Source organism: Staurois parvus, unplaced genomic scaffold (assembly GCF_062004578.1).
Source record: "Staurois parvus isolate SC_StPar_1 unplaced genomic scaffold, SC_StPar_1.0 ptg000005l, whole genome shotgun sequence".
Classification (NCBI taxonomy): Eukaryota; Metazoa; Chordata; class Amphibia; order Anura; family Ranidae; genus Staurois; species Staurois parvus.
This window is the reverse complement of record NW_028317801.1, coordinates 5,079,432-5,096,396: the sequence shown is the minus strand read 5'-3', so window position 1 is coordinate 5,096,396 and position 16,965 is coordinate 5,079,432.

The window sequence follows — 16,965 nt, the reverse complement described above, 5'->3', positions numbered from 1 at the left end:
AGGGTTTCTAATCTTTCCCTACTCTTTATTATTATTATTATTATTATACAGGATTTATATAGCGCCAACAGTTTGCTCAGTGCTTTACAATATAAAGGGAGACAATACAGCAACAATACAGCAACAATACAGTTCAATACAAGAGGGATAGGAGGGCCCTGCTCCTAGGAGCTTACAATCTAGGAGGGAGGGGTTAGTGGTACAAAAGGTAATAACTGTGGGGGATGGACTGGTAGGAAGAGCAGAAGATTCCATTATTAGCTGAGGGCAGGATAGGCTTCCCTGAAGAGATAGGTTGTCAGAGATCGCCTAAAAGTGAGCAGAGTAGGCAGTAGTCTGATAAATTGGGGTAGAGAGTTCCAGAGGATGGGGAAAGCTCTGGAGAAGTCCTGGAGGGAGACTAGCATGGGAGGAGGAGACATGGGAGCTAGAGAGCAGGAGGTCTTGTGAGGAGCGGAGAGTACGGTTTGGGTGATATTTGGAGACAAGATTGCTGATGTAATTTGGGGAAGAGTTATAAATGGCTTTATATGTTATTGTTAATGTTTTGAATTTTATCCGTTGGGCAATGGGAAGCCAGTGGAGGGAATGGCAGAGAGGGGTGGCTGATACAGAACGGTTAGTAAGGTGGATGAGTCTGGCAGCAGCATTCATGATAGACTGAAGAGGGGATAGCCTGCGATTACGTAGGCCAATGAGGAGGGAGTTACAATAGTCAAGGCGAGATATAACAAGGGAGTGAATAAGTTGCTTAGTGGTTTCCGAGGTTAAGTACGGCCGTATCTTGGAGATGTTGCGAAGGTGAAGTAATGCGAGAGGAGACTGAAGGGGTGAGGTGAGCGGTAGAAAGATAGATTTGTGGGTCATCAGCATAGAGATGGTACTTAAAGCCATGGGAGTTTATCAAGTGACCAAGGGAGGAGGTGTAGATGGAGAAGAGTAGGGGCCCAAGGACGGAACCTTGAGGGACCCCCTACAGAAAGAGGGAGTGAAGAGGAGGAGCCAGAGTTATAAGTAACGCTGAAGGAGCGCTGCGATAGGTAGGAGAACCAGGAGAGAGCAGAGTCTCGGAGGCCAAGAGAGTGGAGTTATTTGAGGAGGAGGGAATGGTCAACTGTATTAAAAACCACAGAGAGGTCGAGTAGTAAGAGTACGGAGTAGTGGCCATTGGTTTTAGCAGTTAGTAAATCATTAGTGAGTTTTAGTAGGGCAGTTTCAGTGGAGTGTAGTGAGCGAAAGCCAGACTGTAAAGAGTCAAGAAGGTTGTTGTCAGTGAGGTAGGAGCTCAGGCAATTGTAGACTAAGCGTTCTAAGAATTTAGAGGTAAATGGGAGCAGGGAGATGGGTCTTAAGTTGTTCAGGTTGGTGGGGTCCAGGCAGGGCTTTTTAAGTATGGGAGTGATGCTTTAGAGGGGAGGGAAAGGCACCGTTAGAGAGGGAGAGATTGAAGATGTGAGTGAGGGAACATAGGACGCAAGAAGAGGGTGACCGTAGTAGTTGTGAGGGGACAGGATCCAGGGGGCAGGTAGTGAGACGGGCTTCTGAGAAAACCTTAGTGACCTCTTCAGGAGTAGCAAGGTCAAAAGAGGAAAGTGTTGAGGGAGGTCTAGTAAAAGGTATGCTAAGTGGGATAAATGTCTGTGCAGTGGCGATGCCCCTACAAATTGCATCAATCTTGCATTTGAAATGATTTGCAATCTCGTGAGCAGTGAGTGAGGTGCTGGGTAGAGGTGAAGGTGGAGAAAGTAGAGAGTTAAAAGTAGAGAAGAGATGATGAGGACTGGATGATAAGCTATTGATGAGAGTGACAAAGTAGGCTTGTTTGTCAGCATGGAGGGAGGAATTGTATGTTAAGAAAGCAGATTTATATAGGGTGACTGCTTGGTGAGATTTGGTTTTACGCCACAATCGCTCCAGCGCATGACGTAAGATTTCTGGTGTCGTCAGTCTGCCAAGGTTGTAATGGTCGGGGCCTGATGCTTTGTGTTGTTAGAGGAGCAAGTGAGTCTATCCATCCACGACCTCTTTGTTTCCCGCTCCCTCAACCTCCTGGCGATCACGGAAACCTGGATCCAGCCCACTGACTCTACCTCCCCTGCTGCACTCTCCTATGGAGGTCTCACCTGGACCCACTCACCCAGGCCCAACGGTCGTAAAGGTGGTGGGGTTGGTCTGCTCCTGTCACTGCAGAGCACCTTCCGAGTCCTCCCAAACCCCCCCCTCCCTATCCTTCTCCTCCTTCGAGGCCCACTGCGTCCGACTATTCTCCCCAACCCCCCTGAAGATTGCTGTGATATACCGGCCTCCTGGATCCATACCCCGCTTCCTGGAAGACTTCTCCTCCTGGCTACCCTTCTTCCTCTCCTCTGAGCTACCCACCATCATTCTTGGGGATTTCAACATCCCTGTCAACCTTGACAACCCGGACACAGCCCGTCTCCTCCACTTAACCTCCTCCTTTGCACTTGCACAGTGCATACAATCCACCACCCACTCCGACGGTAATATCCTTGATCTTGTCTTCTCCAACCGCTGCGCTCCCCACAACCTCACTAACACCCCCTTCCCTCTCTCTGACCACAACCTGATCACCTTCTCTATCTCCTCGTCCTCCAACGCCTACCCCTTCAAATGTCACACTACTACCAGCCGTAACCTCCGCAACCTTAACCCTGCCCCCCTCCACTCTGCAGCTGATCAACTCCATGACCGCATCCTCCCCCTGTCCTGCCCCGACTTGGCTATGACTGCCTACAACAACGCGCTGTCAGCAGCCCTTGACTCACTAGCGCCTTTAACCACACGCAACATCAGACTCCAACCGCTCCAGCCCTGGCAGACTGATCACACCAAAACCCTCAAACGACGCAGTCGTGCCCTGGAGCGACTATGGCGCAAAACAAAATCCCAACAAGCTTTCACCTGCTACAAATCTGCCTTCCGCACCTACACCTCCTCCCTCCACGCAGCCAAACAAGCCTACTTCCTGACCCTCATCAAGGCCCTCTCCTCCAATCCTCGCTGACTCTTCTCCACCTTCAACTCTCTACTCTCTCCACCCCCACCTCCACCCAGCACCTCACTCACCGCCCTTGAGATTGCCAATCACTTCAAAAACAAGATTGACACAATTCGCAAGGACATTGCCACAACTCACACGCCCTCTCAACCCGTCCCCTCTCACACAGCTACCCCCTCATCCCCCCTCCCCCTCGACATTACCCGCAGGGACTTCGTCACTGCTCAAACTCCCTCCAACCCCGTTCCCCCTCACTCAGCTACCCCCTCATCACCCCTCTCCCACGGCCCCACCACTGCTCTGACCTCCACTCCCACCCCACCCTACATTCCTCATACTGAAGCTCCCCCAACACTCCACACCTTTGACCTTACTACCATCGAGGAAGTCTCCAAGATCCTCTCTGATGCCCGCCTCACCACCTGCCCCCTCGACCCTATCCCCTCACAATTCCTACGACCTCCCTCCCCCTCCATCCTACGCTCCCTCACCCACATCTTTAATCTCTCCCTCTCCTCCGGCACTTTCCCCTCCCCACTGAAGCATGCACACATCACCCCCATACTTAAAAAGCCCTCCCTGGACCCCAATGACCCGAACAACCTCAGACCCATCTCCCTGCTCCCACTTACATCTAAACTCCTCGAGCGCCTCGTCTACACCCGCCTATGCTCTCACCTCAACGACAACAACCTCCTCGATCCCCTACAGTCTGGCTTCCACCCCCTACACTCCACCGAAACCGCCTTACTCAAACTCTCCAACGACCTTCTAACCGCCAAAGCTAATGGCCACTATTCAGTGCTCCTACTCCTTGACCTCTCTGCGGCCTTCGACACAGTTGACCACCCCCTCCTCCTCAAAATACTACACTCCCTCGGCCTCAGAGCTTCTGCTCTCTCCTGGCTCTCATCCTACCTGTCACAACGCTCTTTCAGCGTTACCTATAATGCTACCACCTCCCCCTCACTCCCCCTCTCTGTTGGGGTCCCTCAAGGCTCTGTCCTTGGGCCCCTTCTCTTCTCCATCTACACCTCCTCCCTCGGCCAACTCATACACTCTCACGGCTTCAACTACCACCTCTATGCCGATGACACACAAATCTATCTCTCAACCCCCCACCTCACCCCCTCGGTCTCTGCCCAAATCACACACCTACTGAGCGACATATCAGATTGGATGTCGCTCCACTTCCTTAAACTGAATCTCTCCAAAACCAAGCTCCTTGTCTTCCCCCCAGCCCGAACCCCACCCCCCATTGACTTCTACATCACATCCAACAACGCCAATATCAAACCCGCTCTGCAGGCCAGAGTACTTGGTGTCATTCTGGACTCCAACCTATCCTTCCAGCCCCAAGTCCAATCTTTAACAAACTCGTGCAGACTCCACCTCCGCAACATCGCCAAAATACGCACGTTCCTAACCCCAGAAACCACTAAACAGCTCATCCACTCCCTCATCATATCACGACTCGACTACTGCAACTCCCTCCTCACTGGCCTGCCTCGCCGTTGGCTATCCCCGCTTCAGTCGATCCTGAATACGGCTGCCAGACTCATTCACCTTTCCAACCGCTCCGTTTCCGCCACCCCCTCTGCCAATCCCTCCACTGGCTTCCGATTGCGCAACGGATCAAATTTAAAATCCTAACACTGACGTACAAAGCTGTCCACCATACTGCCCCGAACTACATCACTGACCTAATATCCAAGTACCGCCCAGCACGCACACTCCGCTCCTCACAAGACCTCCTTCTCTCTAGTTCCCTGGTCTCCTCCTCCCATGCCCGCCTCCAGGACTTCTCCAGGGTGTCACCCATCCTCTGGAACTCCCTGCCCCAACCCATCAGATTATCACCTACTCTCCTCTCCTTTAGGCGCACCCTGAAAACCCATCTCTTCAGGGAAGCCTACCTCACCCCCTGCTAACTTGCTGACCTCCTCCACTCTTCCTACCACTCCATCCCCCACAGCTATCTCCTCCTGTACCACCATCCCCTCCCTCCTAGATTGTAAGCTCGAAAGAGCAGGGCCCTCGATCCCCTCATGTTTTGCATTGTATTGGTATTGTTCTGTCACATGTTCTGTCCCCCTTTGTAATGTACAGCGCTGAGTGAACTATTGGCGCTTTATAAATACTGTATAATAATAAATACTGTATAATAATGTGGATGAAAGCAAACTGTTGTAGACAGTAGTGGCCAGGTGAGAGCAGGACAGGAGAGAGAATCTGTCACAGAGTTGGTCAGTTGCAGAGTGGAAAGGAGCATGGTTCAAGTTGTGAAGGTTTCTGCAGGTAATTGTTTGCTGCTTGGAGGGATAAGTGTTTGAAGATGAGGAGACTGTGAAGGTGATGAGATTGTGATCTGAGAGAGGAAAGGGGGTGTTTGTGAGGTTGTAGGGAGTGCAAAGATGGGAGAAAACAAGGTCTCATGTATTCCCATCAGAGTGACTGGAGGACTGTATACATTGTTCTAATGCAAAAGATGAGGTTAGGTTGAAGAGTTGGGATGTAGCCGGGTTGTTGACATTAATGGGGATGTTAAAATCTCCAAGAATGATAGTGGGTAGTTCAGAGGAGAGAACGTAGGGTAGCCAGGCAGAGAAATCATCAAGAAAGCGGGACACCGGTCCAGGAGGTCGATAGATCACTGCAATCCTCAGAGAAATGGGAGAAAACAGCTGAATGCAGTGAGTCTTGAAAGAAGAGAAGGATAGAGAAGGAGGGTTAGGGAGGACTTGAAAAGTGCTTAGTGAGATAGAAGCAAACTAACCCCTCCTCCTTTCTGACCACTGGGTCTGGGTGAGTGGGTCCAGAGGAGGCCTCCATAGGAAAGTGCTGCGGGAGAAGAAGAATCTGCTGCTTGAAGCCAGGTTTCTGTAATTGCTAGTAGGTTAAGGGAGCGGGAGACAAAAAGGTCACGGACAGAGGTGAGCTTATTGCAGACAAAGCGGGCATTCCAGAGTGCACATGAAAAAGGGAGGGTGGTTTTTTGGAGCATGGGGATTGATATTCCTGGAGGAAAGAGGGTGGCTGGTGTGGGGGTGAGATACTGGAGGACCAGGGTTTGGGGAGATATCCCCAGAGGTTAGGAGAAGAAGAAGGTAACATGGGAGTGGGATGTACACAAGTGTAAATGCCTTCCAGTCCTGTTGTTTGGGACAGCAGGTGAGTGAAGTATCAGCAGGAGGTGATGAGAGCAGTAGTAGGGAGATGATAGCAATGAGGGTGAGATGTGTAATCTTTGGGGTGGAGCAGAGGGGTAAGGAAAGGAGATTTTGGGAACCCAGGATAGTAATATGAAAAGGAGAAGTAGAGACGGCATATGTAAAGATAGGTGGAGTGGGACTCAGACTTGTAAGAGATGTTTCCCAGGGTGTTTGCTTGCAGTCAATCTAACGTGCAGTAGAATTCTTTGCTGTATCTTCCTGCTGCTTGAGTTAACCTGCTTTAGTTAAACTGTTGTGTTCAACTGCTGCTGATTCACACTCCTGCAAAAGCCGCACTCACGCACAAAACTGCACTCCATCTGTGACTGTGCCCCCCTATCTGTGACCTCCCCCCATGAGCTGATCTAAATTTATAGGGAGATGGTCAAATGAGCAACTCTTCTCTGCCCCATTTACTCTAACCAAATTGACAAATGTTTGGGATTTCGACACACTTATATATGTTTCACATAGCTGACAAGGTAGCATTAGTGCACTGAGTCAACCTGAACACACAATAAAGTTTCTCAGCTGTAAAATGTACACCTCTCTCCTTTAGGAATTACTAAATTTCTGTACCTTCCCTCCAGGTGTCTTGATTATACATAGAACAAAAATGTCTAAGAGTCTTTTACATCATCGATCACCCCTCTACTCACATAGCAATCACCATTAATGGCCTGGTTAACCCACCTACATTTTTTAATAGTTTAGTTTGTCCCTTTCACTTTATTTCTGTTTCAATCAGACCTAAAATATTATGTACCTGGAAATGGTTATAAATTGCAGAACTTCACCCAAAAGGGGAAGTTGCGCTCTTCCTTCTCCTCTCCCCTCCTTCACATTTGGCAAATTTTTTTTTGTGGGGGGGGGAGGCGAGGGGGAGTTGGTACGTAGGTTTGACAGGTACCTGCTCCCACTTCCAGCTGGATTGCTGCAGTGCAGCGCTTACAGAAAGCTGTGGGACTATTCAGATAGCACAACGTAGCTATGACATGTGCAGTGAGCAGCTGGCTGTGAAGTCGCAAGAAGTCACAGATAGCTGCTTACAGTTAATATGCTGGCACCTGGGAGCCAGGGGAAGGAATTGGAGGGGGGATGACAGCACTGGATTCTGAACAGATAAGTGTCTAATTATTAAAAGTCAGCAGCTACAGTTTTTATAACTGCTGGCTTTTAATTTTTTAGAAAGTGACTAAAGAACCACTTTCAGAGCAAAATCAAATATGCAGATACATTCTGCAGTGTTCTAGTAATAATAGCCTCTTTTTGAACAGGAAATTAAATTACTGAACAAATTGGTGTATTTGTAGCACAGTTCTGTGTTTATCCTATTGATTTTATATTACTCTATACAGGTTAAATAATCTTGTATGAAGCTTCTAGTCCAACCTTTCTCCACCTTTTTACCTTGGTGGAGCCCTCAAAATAATTCTGAGGTCTTGGGGAACCCCTGCTAAACTTAATTAATCAAAGATCAATGGGAAGAATGCCACCATTACAGTGGTGCTCAAAAAGCCACTCTTACAGACAGATAAAAGATTATTGGACCTGGAATGGAAGGTCAATAAGCCACAGGACAATCAGCCTAGGGTTCCTCCAGAGGTGACCCCTGGAGAAACCCTAGGGTTCCATAGAACCCTGTCTGCGAAAGGCCACTTTAGTCATTGGATGACAGCAAAACATCAATTTTTCAAGTTGCATTACTACATAAGCATGGGGCCCCAAGCATCACTGCAGCATGGGTAAGTAATAACTAAGGATAGCTTATCACCACTGAAAGGTTGACGTCACCAGCAGTGGAGTGTAGGTTTTACATCCTTGTGTGAGTGCTTTCCCTTTCCTCTCCTTTTTTATGCACCTTTCATGGATTAATTAACCCACAATATATTGTGCACTTAAACCAGAGACTATTTTGGGACTTTTGCCACCATTAACAAAAAATAAAAGCAAAAAATAACTAAAAATAATTTTTTTTATATTACAAATATTATAAATTTGTTAAAATAATAACGTCAAGTAATTGTATTCATGCAAGTATTCCATAATTGTATCACCATCAAAGGCTACTCCTATACATTTTCAAAACATATAAAAATAATTTTTAAAGATACAGAAATACTTTATAATGTATACAAGGGGTAAAGAAGGTGTCCTGGTCTTATAAGCGTTTCACATTATAGCTTCATTAAGCAAATGTTATAACAGATTGAAACACAGAAATCTGTAAACATATCAAATAAAATTACTGAAAAAATACTTTGTATAAATATGGTAATAACAATACACTTACTAGTGAACACTTACTATGCTGCAAACCATTGAATTAAACCAGGAGGGCAGAAGAACTTGAGATGTTATGTAGTGCTTACCTCAATAGTGACAGCTGTTAATAGCTGGTTCTTCACAATTTGTACAGAGGATTCCTGTGCCCACAAGCATCTGTCTATGCACATTGGCAACAATAACTCAGTCTAGGGGATGTAATTTTAATATTTATTGCTTAAAGAACTTTAAACAGGAGAGGAGGTAGAGCATAGGATACTCCAGAATGCTTGCACAATAACAGGAGAACATGTTTCTCTAACCTCCCATACATTGATTCTGATGAGGACACAAGGGAATGGCTGGTACTCTGAGACCCTATGAGAGCTAGTCCATAGCTACCTCTGGTACTTACATCCCAAAAAGAAACACAATCACCTAGGATGACTGAGTTCACCCTCCTAAGGAGGAAAGAACAATCTGCTCAGGCCACTTGCACATTTATCACCTCCTCAGCCACCTTATGGATACATCTTCCCAGGTATTGACTGGGGCATGATAAATATTCAAATGATCATTTGAATCTCCCTTCCTATGCTCTGGAAGCTTCTTCCAGGTGCAGGAGAAGCAATCAAATTCTCAGCTCAGGAAAACCTGATCAGACCAAAACAATCAATCACTGCTCCGCTCACTAGTGTGGAACCAAGAACTAAATTTATCTAGGAGCTTAGCTAGGAGGGTGCTACAGGTATAAAGACGTACTTGCATGCAGGGGTGACAGAGGTTGGTACATTGTGTGTATCCACCCCTTGTTCTAACAATTTATTACACTATCTTTCAGACAGTAAGTCATTACACTATATTTAAGATTGGTTCAAAAATAGTCTGATGACTTCACCTCTGAATGCAAATAAGTTTTATTACATTTAAAGTTCTTCTGCAAATTTCTTATTTATCTTGAGTCTGAGTATTCAAAATAAAGTAGAAATGCAGCCAAAAGTTTATTTTTTGGGGATGGGGCAGAGACACCAAGATCCACAAATTGGGTATGTTCTGGAAAATAAAAATCTTGGGTTACGTTCTAAGTTTAAAAACCTGTGAATTTTTCCTTAATATAAAAATCTGAGTAGGGAGGCACAGATTATATATATCCTGCGTTTTCATAAGATTGTCCTTGAGAAAGAAGGTTTTGTGATAAAGAAGGTTGAGAAGGGCTTGCCGTTGCTCTTCTGTGTGAGTAGCCAGAGGAATGTAGACATAGCAGATAGAGTTGGTGAGGATGTATTTTGTGCATACATCGGAGAATAGCTGTAGTTATAAGTAGGAGGTGGTGGTACAGTGATTGCCTGATGAACAACTGACATAAACTAAAATTTGACTACTGAGAGTTTGTCAACCGCCAAGGATATACAAATTGTTACATTGGCTAGCAATGTGGTCCTTTATCTGATCACTCATCTGGTTCAGAAAGGGCATCATTTCACCAGCCTCATTTAATTTTTGGGTCTGACGTCTTTCCACCACCTTCTCTGCAACCTTAGTTGTGGGTAAAGTCACAGAAAATTGTGATTCAGAGGAATGGGTAACCACATCTTCCAAATCCTCGCTCTCTTTATCTGCGACTGTCGCAGTCTCATTTTCCTTACTGTCATCTGGAACATTTTCTGAAATGGCATCAGCACAAAAACCTAATAAGTAGTTTTGTACATACGTCTGTCAACATACAGTACATGCAACACAAACCATGTGGACTAACCTTTGCACTTCAACTTTAGTTTTCAGAAATTGAAGTTCCTCAAAACAGTGATGTGTCTTCACCTTTGTCCCACTGGGTCCACTTTAGACAGAATTGACTTCCTTCAGGTCTTTCATAAGTTGGTCCTTCAAATGATTTCCCATGGACTTTCACTTTTTCTACTGTGAAATAAAAGTACTATCATCAACTCACATATAAGTAAATGTACATATACATACATTTAATTGATGCCATTATTATTACTTTGATCATCTCTGGCTTTTGCTTATAATTTGAGCCAGCCTCGAACAAAGCATGGCAAATTTCTGAAAGGACTTGTTTGTTTTTATAGGCATCACAGTAGTCTGCTATGGACTTGTACGTCTCTGGATGTTCTTCCACAACCTGGATTAAAGCAAGCCCATTTATACTTGCCATCCGAAGAAGGAAACAGAGAAAGCATAAAGACAGTGTGGGTGATAACATACATTTAACTGACGCAGATCAAATGCAGGCATTTTGAGACCTGGCAGGGCTGACTGTCAAAGTACAACAGCCTCAGTGGGAGATTTGTAGATCCACACCCAAGTAACAGTCCATTCATTCTGACCCCAATAAACTGTCTAGAGGTTTGTCTTTTTATGATTTATTGCTTGAAGAACTCAGTAACAGAAGAGGGGTTAGGGTGGTATGGGATACTCCAACAGCACTGAATAGTAGTGGGAGTACCAACTTCACTATTCTAGACTTTTCTGAACAGTCTTTATGCCAGGGACAAAGTGGAACGGTCAAAACTGAGTCTCTGCAAGAGCCATCTCAGTGAGAGCTACCACTGGCACTCATAACTCCAATGATATAACAGCACACAGGGGTTTATTTACTAGTTGGAGAGTGCAAAATCAGATTCACTTTTGCATAGAAACCAATCAGTTTCTAACCTCCGTTTGTTCAACTAAACTTTGGCAATTCAACCTGCAAGCTGAATGGTTTCTAGCTTGCACTCTCCAGCTTTTGTAAATAAACCCCACAGTCACTCAGATCTTAAACTTAGGTTTCACAATGTCACAGGACAGCTATACACCTTCCACCAGGCACTCTTCAGTGGGCTCTCCAGACTAGATCCTTATGTGAGTTCCTTTAGCTAGCTTCAAAGAAGCTTAGGAATAGGCCCCCAGCTCTACGACAGCTGGGACCTCAATGAACAGCCGCAAACTCCAGCAGAACTGCCTCAAAGGGGCAGCAGAACCCAGCTGCTCTAGACCCCAAATTATTTATCTTCTCCCCAGTCACCTATTCGGCACACCTTCCCAGGGATTGGTTGAAGCACAATAAATATTTAAGCTGCCCATTTGACTCTCCCAGCCCTATGTTCTGGAAATTCCAGGAGGCAAAGGGAAACAGTCAAACCTGCAACTTCTAAGATCTAGAACAGCCCAAAGAAATCAATAGCTGCTGATTGCAGAGGAGCCAAAAAGAACTAAATTTGCTATACATCCTAACAGCCTATCTAGAAGGGTCTACACTTGAATAAAGGAATCTGTTACATCTATATGTGTATGGCCAGCTTAAGTCACTGAAGACAACCACCCCTTGTCAGTTTCGCAGTTTCCAGAAGACTAGATTGCCCAAGAGTGTCTATCTGCATTTTTTACTGTGTGTGCATCTTAAAAAGAACACTGCCGTAATATGATAACAATATGTGGTAAATACATGTAATTTTTTTTTTAATTTCATATGCCTTTTGTTTATGTTCTGCTCCCCATTTACATGCAGATCAAGCTGTCTGGCAAAATGACAGTGATAGAATTCACAGAAACTATAGCACTGCCAGGGGTGCATGGACAGTCATCAGAATACAATATTTTTAGTCCTTTAAACAACTTTGAATGGTGTCATTATGGACATTTAAATCATCAGTCAAAGACACAAAACTATCCTTAAATACTACAACTAATGATTAGCCACACTTACAGCACACATATGGAATTTCAGTAGGTATCACACTGTACATCTTGGAATGGACATATCTAAACACTTTATTCCCACAGGAAATTTTATTTGTCTTGTCTACCTGGCAAACATCTGAGTAAGGTTTTATCATCACTCATTACATGTTTCTAAAACAAACATTAAATTGGAGACCTTTATTATATCAACATATAATCTGCCTGTAATGTAATTTAATAACAGTCTACCAACCTTTCATTTGTATGAGAAAGCTTTCTGTAAACATTGGAGGTGTAACATTATCAATCCAGCTGCTTCCTTTACCATTAGATGTACCTAAGCACTGTCTGCCCAATAATTCATAGTTTTTGGAACAAGATTTGAAAAGATACAATGATTCAAAGAACCGAGTGTGATTATGATCACCACATTATAGAGCTAGCACAATTAATCAGTACCACTTTGTAAATGTTCTGTCATTTGTTCTTTTGTTTCCTGATATAACCAAAGGAACACCTTATGTTTATCACAGTCTGCTCTCCTAAACTCAAACTGACACCAAACAATATGCTTCTTCTCCAAAAATATTCCATACACATCCACTACTTAAAGTGTATGTTACCCTAAATATTTATTTATGTTTTTGTGTGTGTTCACATATGTGTTTTATAAATCATAGGGGGAGATTTATTAAAACTGGAGAATGCAAAATTGGGTATGGCTGTACTTGGTAACAAATCAGCATCTAACTTCAATTTGTTCAATTAGGCTTTGGCAACAAAACCTGGAAGCTGATTGGTTTCTATTCAGAGCTGCACCAGATTTTTCACTCCCCAGTTTTAGTAAATAAACCCTATAGTCTTTATCATTTTCATGTATTTCTTCTATCTGCAGTACCTGGTTGATCCTGCCAGTCACCTTTCTTCTTTTTCTTCTAAACTAACCACACAAAGCAACAAAGCTGATCTGTGTTAGTGTGGTCAGTTTGAATCCTTTGGCTGACCATTCAGAAGTACAGGACACTGTACAGACACACAGCATGCCTGTATTGGGTAGTTTTTTCAGCCACCAAACCCCCCTTCCCGACTGATGTCATTAGACCAGTAAGAATAGAACAATGGCTTATTCAATAAGAAGATGAAGTAGGCTGATTGCTGTTTTGAATCTGCCAGGGTTGCACTACCTTGCAGAACCCTAAATAAACATGCCACAGAATGAATAAGGTTCAAGAAGGCTGTCACTAATCAAACAGCACAAGCAGCAGAAATTTAGTGGCAGTCGATCTTCTTCTCCACATTTATGAAATGATACATTTCCCAATTTGACTATTTGACTACTATTGCAAACATTTAGAAGAACCAAACACATAATCATGTATTCTTCTCCACACTTCTCTGCAGTGGGGGACACTTTCATTCTGCTGATGTTCTGCTTTAAATCAAGTAAATGTTATTGTACAGCAATACCAACTTGACTCACAAATTGTTCTTACCAGGAGAACAAACAGGTTCCTCAGGAGTGTGTGCTGGCACACATCCAAAGGAAGGTGATCCTCTAATCAGAGGCCACCAGGAGATGGGGATGACTAAGAGCGCACTAGGTAAAAATAAAATTTAAATTAGAAACATGTGGAAAGGCGAGACAATGAAAAACATTAATATTATATTGGCTTCTGAAAAAATAAGTATGAATTAATTAGATAATGACAAGTAAGTGATCAGAAAATAGTGAAAAGGAAAATGCCCTATGTCTGGTCCTTACTGGGTTACCAATAATCCCGATAATCAACACCAGAAACTATTCCTGTGCTAATATTTGAGAACACCATCAATTTGTTCTCTTTGAATCACCTCAAGCTGTCAGGTGCACAGTTGCCTTTTTTTAAGGCCAAGCAACTTCATACGATGATGCACAATATCTTCATACGATGCCAAGCAACTTCATACGATGATGCACAAATCTCCATACGATGATGCACAAATCTCCATACGATGATGCACAGTGGCTTAGTGGTTAGCACGTCTGCCTTGCAGTAAATGGGTCATGGGTTTGATTCCCGACCATGGTGCCTCCTGCATGGTGTTTGCATGTTCTCCCTATGCTTGTGTGGGTTTCCTCCGGGTGCTCCATTTTCCTCCCACACTCCAAAGACATGCTGGTAGGTTAATTGGATCCTGTCTAAATTGGCCCTAATATGTGTATGTATGTATGAATGTATGTTAGGGATCTTAGATTGTACACCCCTTGAGGGTTAGGGACTGATGTGAATGTTCAATACATATGTGTAAAGCACTGCAAAAATTGACAGCGCTATATAAGTACCTGAAATAAATAAATAAATATCTGACATGTGCTTCTTAACTTGTTCTACAGTGCATGGCATTTGGCCTACTGCATTATCTATTCAAGCATCTTCCTCCCAGAGCCTTCCTCATAGCTAAAGGAATACAAGACAACTCTGAGTCTGTCCCAGTTTCATAGGCCTCCATGAGGGCCTTCTTCTGCTTGAAAGAGAAGCAGTGATGCCAGCCTACCTCTGGCACACACCCCCTCCTAATCGTAGCATGCCCCCTACCCAAGCACAGCCTACATCTTGCATGTAACCCCACCTCCCATTGTCAGGAAGATGCATGGTCACATGACAGAACTTTTTAACCTTGTAAAAGAAAGTAAGAAAGATAATTTCTGAAACTAAGCAAAAGCAGTTTTGGCACCTGCATAGTCGTAACTGTATTAGAAAATGTCTATAATATAGTTTATTCACAACTTCTTTAAGTAGTATTCCAGCTTAAACCAAACTAGCCTTAAAACTGGGTGACATAGCCCGGAGCAGAGGATATAGCTATGGAATGAATATATTATGATACCCCAAAAAGTTGAAGTTCAAAATGATAAATGTGCAAATATTGTCTGACCTACACAGATGATTCTACATCATGAATAACACAAGCAAAAATCACCTAGGGCTGATCAAGGTTCCCTATGATTACAAAGTTCCCACTTTAGGAGCTATTGCTAGATAGAGAGGATGGTTTCTTCAGTAGAGAGATAGTTGCGATGTAGCTTGGATGTTGTGTGGAGCTCCATATGCAGTCATGATTACAGATGTAAGTGGTCCAGTAAAGGCCTGTAAGATTTGTTCTACTCTGTATTCATGTTATAGAGTACCTTTTTTGGAAATAAAGTTGTGAGAGTTGTTCACAAAGCTGGTCTATTCTTTGTGCACAAGACATTTGCCATTTTCAGCTCCATGTTCTCATATTTCTTTTAGTTCTGTGAATAGATGGGTTGAATTTACTGCTAGTTTATAAAGGAGTACATTACTCTTTGTGCTTTATTTGGTGTCAGTATTTTTACACAGTTAAAACAGTTCAATGAAAACTGTTCTAAGTAAATAAATTAAGTCAAGAGAGGACATTTATATTCATACAGCTTCACACTATGTGAAATATTGCTTTCCACTAAACAAGGGGCAAAGAGCATATTTGACTATGAATTTGGATACCATCAGCTGGACATTGAAGTTATTTTATCATGCATACCAATGCTTGGCATACTCAGATCTTTCCAAGACAGCAAGATGTTAATAGACCCGTGAGAATAAAACAATGGCTTATTCAATAAGAAGATAAAGTGGGCTGTCTCGAATCTGCCAGGGCTGCACTACTTTGCAGACACCTAAACAAAGGTGCAACCAAATTTATAAAGTTCAAGAAGGCTGTTACTTGCTAATCCAATATAGTACAAGCAGCAGGATCCAGAGGGAATTTATCTTCTTCTCCACATTTACAAAATAATATATTTCCCAATTTGGCTATGCTGCAAACATTTAGAAGAATGAAATGCATCATTATTTATTTTTCTTATGATTTCTCTGCAGCGGGGGACACTTTCTTTCTGCTGATGCTCTGCTTTAAATTACGTAAATGTCATTGTGTAGCAATACCAACTTGACTCACAAATTGTTCTTATCAGGAGAGCAACAGGTTCCTCAGGAGTGTGTGTTGGCACACATCCACAGGAAGGTGATACTCTGCTCAGAGGCCACCAGGGGATGAGGATGACAGAGTGCACTAGGCAAAAATAAAATTTAAATTAGAAACATTTGGAAAATGAGACAGTGAAAAACATTAATATTATATATGCATCTGACAAAGTAAGTAAGAAATAATTAGATGATGACAAGTGAGTGATCAGAAAAAAGTCAAAAGGAAAATGTCCTGTGTGTGGTTTTTACTGGGTTGCCTATCATCCTGATAATCAACACCAGGGCTGATGTTTGACAATACTATCTATTTGTACTCTTTGAATCACCCCAAGCTGACAGGTGCACAATTGTCTTTTTTAAGGCCTCTGGGCCAAGCACCTTCATACCATCCGGCACAGGCTTCTTAACTTGTTCTACAATGAATGGCATTTGGCCTACTGCATTATCTCTTCAAGCAGCTTCCTCCCAGAGCCTCTTCCTCATAGCTAAAGGAATACAAGACTTCCTGGAGTCTGCCCCAGTTTCAAAGGCCTCCATGGGGGCCTTCTTCTGCTTGAAAGAAAAGCAATGATTCCAGATTTTGGATCCTCTGTGCTCCCTCGTTCTCATGTCCTCCACTTGTCTAAATGCTGGGTCATTCCTGGAGGTGATCTCCCCCTCAGTAGGGAGAAGAATATGGTCCTTTTGTCAGCCTCTAGCCAAAGATTTCTAGCAGAAATGGTGGAAGTGTCCTATTGGGCTGTTGCCCTCTATTTTAGAGGAACATTTTTTTTTGTCCTTGTTTATTTGGTCTTTCAGA